Source organism: Galeopterus variegatus, unplaced genomic scaffold (assembly GCF_000696425.1).
Source record: "Galeopterus variegatus unplaced genomic scaffold, G_variegatus-3.0.2 Scaffold8430, whole genome shotgun sequence".
NCBI lineage: Eukaryota > Metazoa > Chordata > Mammalia > Dermoptera > Cynocephalidae > Galeopterus > Galeopterus variegatus.
Window position 1 is genome coordinate 64637 of NW_007734541.1, and position 7280 is coordinate 71916.

At 37.2% G+C, this 7280-nt stretch overlaps 1 long non-coding RNA gene across 4 annotated transcripts; it reads left to right on the forward strand.

The window, feature by feature from the left end:
• Positions 1-463: 463 nt before the first annotated feature.
• LOC103608457 lies at positions 464-6547 on the forward strand. 4 transcript variants are annotated; one of them, XR_552059.1, is made up of 5 exons: positions 663-718; positions 823-899; positions 3815-4092; positions 5970-6020; positions 6332-6547. It is a non-coding gene; the product is annotated as an uncharacterized LOC103608457 (long non-coding RNA). The 4 variants fall into 4 exon arrangements; XR_552061.1 differs by having other exon boundaries at positions 3846-4092; XR_552060.1 differs by lacking the exons at positions 663-718; positions 823-899 and adding an exon at positions 464-534.
• The last annotated feature ends 733 nt before the right edge of the window (positions 6548-7280 follow it).

A 7280-nucleotide genomic window follows, 5' to 3' on the forward strand; every position in this document is an offset into this window, starting at 1 on the left:
AATAAGGAAAAAATAGTATAGTCATCCTTTCTGGGAATATATTGTAATGTTGATGATTATCTGGGATTAGTGGGTTTCTTGTAAATGTTACATTGTTATCTTTTCCAGGAACAATTTGTAATGTTATTCTTCCTGGGAACACATGTTACTCATAAAATGTTATGATCTTGTTCAATGATTTGTTCTATAAGTATGTTACAACTAAGAAAAAAGTATAAAAGATCTGTGCATGCTTCAATAAAGTGTCAGCATTCAGCAGATCCCTTGAGTCTGTGTGTTTGCTGTCCATTCCATCGCCAACGCTGCCTTTCCTCCCTTTTGGGGGTTTCTTATCAGCGGGGACCCTACAATCTTTGTGCTGGGGCTGGTCCCTGGCATCTGACACCCGAACAGGGACCCGTTGGTAAGTTCCCCCTCCTTATAATCTATCCATTTTCATTTCTTTACAGGATAAGGGCAGCTAGGATCCTGCTCAGGGAGCCGTGGTCCCCCCAGTAGAGAGGCTGGGTGAGAAAAGGCAGGGATTTCAGAACAGTAAGTATGGGAACAAATGAATCAAAAGAAAGAGCATTATTTATTGATATAAGTAAGCACCTTTTAGAAAACAAAGGGGTTTCAATAGGAAACTCTCAATTAAAGAGATTTTTTTCACTTTGTTCAAGAATGTTCACCTTGGTTTCCAGAAAGCGACTCTTTTGATCTGAAGACGTGGAAAAAGGTAGGAGACGATATGCAAACTTTTTACCGCCAATTTGGCGATGAAAAGATACCCAGAGACGCCTTTGCTCTTTGGAACCTTTTCCGAGACTGCTTTGATTCTAGGCATGAAGCGGAATAGCTGAAAAGAAGATTAAAATCTCCACTTTCCACCTCTTCAGATGATCAAGAGTGCGTAAAAGGTAAACGGCAAGTAAATATGGTTGCTGAAAATGTACAGGAAAGTAAAAATGAGTCAGAAAGCGATAGCGACAGCGATAGTGTTGTAGATGAGAAAAACAAGATAACAGATAAACTTTCTCCTTCAGATGAGGAGGATTTAGAAGAAGCTGCATTTAAATATCATAATGAAGATTATCCTCCCTTTTTAGCTCCAGTTGTAAGAGGGAGGCTGAGAAAAAAATCTACTAAACTTTTACCAGAGAGAGTAGGATTTCTAGGAGCAGTTGTTGAAGCTCAGAGGCAGGGAGACATGAGTGTTTGTTGTCCTATTATTTGGGCAATAGATAAAGGTGGTGGATGAACAGGAAGCTCCTGAACCTTTTTTATAGGGGCCTCTGTAACGAACTATAGAAATGATCCCTGAAAGTATAGTCTTTATAGGGGCCTCTGTGACCAAACAGGCTGACCCAATAATCTGGAAAAGTAATCATCCAGTTTGGGTGGAACAGTGGCCCCTAACTAAAGAAAAATTAGAAGCAGCCACAAAGCTAGTACAAGAACAATTAGAACAAGGACATATGGAACCATCAAATAGTCCTTGGAATACTCCAATATTTGTTATTAAAAAATCTGGCAAATGGAGACTTTTACAAGATTTAAGAGCAGTAAATAACACTATGGAGACTATGGGGGCTCTTCAGCCTGGGCTTCCTTCTCCAGTGGCTGTACCTAAAGGATATAATATAATAGTTATTGATTTACAGGATTGCTTTTTTACTGTTCCTCTTGCTGAACAGGATCGATGGCGGTTTGCATTTAGTTTGCCATCTCCAAATTTACAAAGGCCTTATCAAAGATTTCAATGGAAAGTTCTGCCTCAAGGTATGAAAAATAGTCCTACATTGTGTCAAAAATTTGTGGATCAGGCTCTGCTTCAGTGCAGACAGAGATATCCAGAATGTTATGTTATTCATTATATGGATGATATATTGTTGGCTCATCATCAAACAGAATTGTTGCAACAAGTTCTTGCTGAACTTGTAAAAGATTTATAACAGTGGGGATTAATAGTAGCCCCAGAGAAGATACAGCAAGAGCTACCTTATAATTATCTTAGCAGAACAATTAAAACAGATTGTATCATGTCACAAAAATTACAGATAAGAAAGGATAAACTTGTGACGCTTAATGATTTTCAGAAGTTATTAGGAGATATTAATTGGATTAGGCCTTTTTAAAAACTATCTACTAATGATTTGAAGCCTTTGTTTGAAATTTTAAAAGGAGATTCTAATCCAACTTCCAGTAGAATATTAACTAAACCTGCTGAACAGGCTTTAGAGCTAGTAGAATTAGCTATACAAAAGCATTATTTGCAGCAAGTGGACTATAGCAAGTCATGGTCATTTATCATACTAAGAACAAAGCATACTCCTACAGGGTGTTTGTGGCAAAATGACCCTTTAGAATGGATACATTTGCCTGTTTCTGGAAAAAGGATTTTAACGTCTTATCCCTCTATGGTGGCTACTTTAGTTTTAAAGGCTAGAGCGAGGAGTAAAGAACTATTTGGTCAGGAGATGCACGAAATAATTATTCCTTATTCTAAAGAGCAATATGAACATCTTTTGCAGATTGACGATCATTGGGCAATTGCTTTTCTTAATTTTACAAGAATAATTTCCTTTCATTTACCAAATAATCCATTGCTTCATTTTTTACAGGTTACTGATATTATTTTTCCAAAATGGTATTCATCAGAGCCCCTAATTAATGCAATTTTAATTTTTACAGATGGATCTTCTAATGGCATAGCTGTAACACTAATAAATTCTCAACCCACAGTACAATGGACAGGAGAGACCTCTGCTCAGAGAGCTGAATTAGAAGCAGTCATTTTTGCATTTAAAACTGTCCAACATCCTTTTAACCTTTATACAGATTCCTTATATATAGTTAAATTATTTCCTGTTATTGAGACTGCAACCTTGTCTGCTGCTTCAAAAATTTTTTCCAGGTTACAAGAATTACAAAGTTTAATTCATCAAAGGACACATACATTTTTTATAGGTCATATTCGAGGACATAGTGGACTCCCTGGACCCTTGGCAGAAGGAAATTCTAGAGCTGATTTATTAACAAAAAATTATATTCTTACAGCAATGGAGGAAGCAGTCTTATCTCATAAGACTCATCATCAAAATTCCTCAGCTCTTCAAAAGCAATTTCATATTTCTAGGGAAGAGGCTAGACAAATAGTAAGAAATTGTCATGTATGTCCTCAATTTATTTCTTCTCCACAGATGGGTGTTAACCCCCGTGGGTTGATGCCAAATATCCTGTGGCAAATGGATGTCACGCATATATCTGAGTTTGGAAAATTGTCTTATGTCCATGTAACAGTAGATACTTTTTCTCATGTAATTGTAGCATCTGCCAGGATGGGTGAAGCCTTTAAGGATGTTATACAACACCTTTTTCAATGTTTTTCTGTTTTAGGAATGCCAAAAAAGATAAGGACTGATAATGCACCAGCTTATACTTCAAAAGCTTTTAAAGAATTTTGCAATAAAGTTAACATTTCTCATTCTACAGGAATTCCTTATAATCCACAGGGTCAAACAATTGTAAAAAGGACACATCAGAGACTTAAGCTACAAATAAATAAACTCAAAGAGGGAGAGTTTAAATATTCCTCTCCTCATCATATATTGCAGCATGCAATGTTTGTAATAAGTCATTTAAATACTGATAAAGAAGGGGACACAGCTATGATAAGACATTGGGGTAATAAAGAGACAAAAACTGTTTTGGTAAAATGGAAAGACTTACTAACTAATCAGTGGAAAGGACCTGATGTTTTGTTAACATCGGGACGGGGCTATGCATGTGTATTTCCACAGGATGCTGAAAGTCCTTTGTGGATTCCTGATAGGTTAATAAGACATTATAATGCCACCAATCAGAAACAAGACATGCAAAGAATGCTGGATGGGGTGCCAGACCACCAATCAGGAGCCAAAGAACAACCCAGCTCTTGAGATGAAGAAATTGCGAGTCTCTCAGTCTGCAGCGACAAGGAATGCATCATATCCTACTTGAGGCCAGATCAAGCGGCTAACTTCTGCAGCTGAAGGGGTGCTGACATCCACCGGGAAAGAAAAAACGCCTGAAGCTTTGTTTTTGGCTATGCTTGCTCTGCTTTCTTTTCAGGTAATCTCAACTTCAGCTATGGCCTCCTTTCTAAGAGAGAAAAGTAAAGCTTACTGGACTTATTTTCCAAATCCACCATTGTTGCATTCTGGCACGTGGAGCAGACAAAATCTTAAAGTATTTACAAGCCATCCTCAGCTTTTGGGAGGTATTTCAGTTTCCTTAATCCCCCATAAGCTAAGTAATACCTTATCCTTTCATGGCTTGGCTGATGAAGCTCCTTTATGTTTCAGTATGAATAGTACTCGAGTGCCTGTCAGATGCTTACCACTAAGTTATAGAACTTATGTAACTGATTCTCCACAACTTGATTCAGATAAAAGATACATTTGGACTTTAGAAATGATTTCTATAGGATATAATAATTATAATGAGACACATGTAAATGAAACGCTTCCAAAACTTTTGGAGGCATGTGATAATAATAATAAGTATCCAGACATGTATTGGAATTCTGAAGATATTAAGGTTGATTTTCCAACATGGTTTAAATGTGGGTTTTCTCATAGTGCAGTAATTTTTAACCCTAGAGATTCAGAAGTTATTATTAAAGATTTTTCTGTTTCTGCTCCTTGGTATGATCATAAGCCTAATATTTTAAACAACATGAATAAAAAATTTATTTTTTCTGGATCAAAAGAATTGGCATTTGGGGAGCCCCTACACAGTTGGTTTACCCCTGGTTGGGTAACTCCAATTTTTAAGTTTATTCTTAAAAATGGTAAACACTTTTATTTTTTTGATTTGTATAGGTTATTTGCTGCCACTAATATAGTGAGATTAAATAGACCCGAGACGACTAAGGTTGAACTTTATAATCCTAGAGCTTGTGTTAATGCACCTCATGTTATATTAATGGGTAAAACACATGAGATTAATATAATTAAAAAGCAAAAGTTGTTTAATATTACATGTAAATGTTGTATTTTAACTAATTGCATTAACTCTAGTTTAAGTAAAAAGTATCAGACTTTTTTAATAGTTTACCAACCTTCATACATTTTTTTTTTTAAATTTAATTAATTAATTAATTATTTTCCTTTTTGTCTTTCTTTACTGACCGGCAACGGGATCGCAACCCTCAGTGTTGCGCCCGCACCGCGCTCAGCCAGTGAGCGGGAACCGGTCTCCACATGGGATCCGACTCCTCAGCGGGGGCGCTGCCACGCTCCCAAGCAGTGCACTCTCCAGTGCGCCACTGGGCCGGCCCCCTTCATATGTTATTTTACCAGTTGTGTTACAGGAACCTTGGTTTGATGATCCTGGTACAGAGATTTTAAAAAGAGTAAATGAATTACTTAGACTTAAGAGATTTGTGGTGGCTTTGATTTTAGGAATCACTGCACTTATTAGTATAATAACTTCACTTGCAATTTCAACTACAGCATTGGTACAGGAAATTCATACTGCTTCTCATGTAAATGATTTATCTCATATTACATCTGTTGCTTTAGCAATCCAAGAACGGATTGATAAGAAGTTAGAAACTAGAATTGATGCACTTGAAGAAGCAGTTTTTTTTATAGGAAAGAAAATCCAGCATCTTCAAACTAGAATGACCACTAGATGTCATGCTAGCTATAAATTGATTTGCATTACTCCTTTGGAAGCAGACAATGATACTGAATGGAGTTTTGTTCAAAACCACCTTAAGGGAATTTGGAATAATACTGATTTGGCTCCAGATATTTCTACATTACAACAAGAAATTAAAGATATAAGTAATGCACATTTGTCCGTTTCCCCTGATGAGAACTTAGCTGCCGATATTTTTAAGAATATTAAATCAACTATATTCCATAGTACATTTTTTACTAATATTATCGAGTATGGATTAATTGGCTTTTTTATTTTAATTATGATCCTTTTTCTTCCAGTCATCCTCGGAGTGATTTGTGGCTTGTTTAAGCGCATTAATATCCAGAAAGGTATGTTTCAATTAATAAATAAGAAGGGGAAAGCTCCTTCTTTTGCCACTTCTATGAGCTGAACTGGGTAGCCAAAGACGGGTAAGTGGGTAACATCCCCACACCACCTAAGACAGGAGGGCCGCCTCTGCTGCGGCCTAATCCTATGACGGGTTCCGTGTGCGGGATAGATTGCCCCAACCTAAGACAGGCACAGTTCCTGAGAAGTTCTTTTGGCTTTTTATAATAAAAAAGAGGGAACTGTGGGGGTGCATCGTATCTAAAAGACTAAAGTTTGACAAAGATCTTTTAACATGACGCAATGTTTGCAGGGTCTCATCGTGGGACGATGCTTGCAAGGCCTCATCATGGGAGAAGATGCCGCCGTTCCACCCTCATTTTCTGGAGCTCGATGTGCTTGCTTTGTCTTATTATATTTTATTCCTTATTGCCTTATAACTATCACTCTGGGAGACTTGGGAGTAGGATTGAAAATTATACCAAAGTATGGGCTGGCCCGGTGGCGCACTTGGTAGAGTGCGGCGCTTGGGAGCACGGCGGTGCTCCCGCCGAGGGTTTGGATCCCATATAGAGACCGGTCCATTCACTGGTTGAGCGCGGTGCAGGCGTGACACTGAGGGTTGTGATCCCGTTACCGGTCATGAAAAAAGACAAAAAAGAGGAACAAAAAAAAAAAGAAAATTATACCAAAGTATTTAATTATACTAATGACACTTTGGGGAGTTATGGGTTTTCTGGAGATGGTTTGTGGCAGCTGGGACCAGAAGGGGATAACGAACCCATGTAGACATTTGCCTTGCCTGCTTCCTGAAAGGATTGTCTTTATGACTATGCCTAGCTTGTTTGCTTCAAAGGAGTAAACATAAACTTTCTTTCTATTTAGAAATACAAATTCTAGTTAAATTTTAGGGTTTTTTTATTAGGCTTAATAAAATCTTATTCCACAATAGGTTGTAGCTATGAATAATACCGGTTAAGGGGAACTGGATTTTTTGCTTACATCTTTTGATTAAGGTGTAACTTTGAATCAAGTTTTAATAACGTCATACAGAGTATAATGTACTGTAGATTTAGCTAAGTTAAATAATACAATTGATGATTATTTGGGGCCGATGGGTTGTAACGTTCTTGTAAATAAGGAAAAAATAGTATAGTCATCCTTTCTGGGAATATATTGTAATGTTGATGATTATCTGGGATTAGTGGGTTTCTTGTAAATGTTACATTGTTATCTTTTCCAGGAACAATTTGTAATGTTAT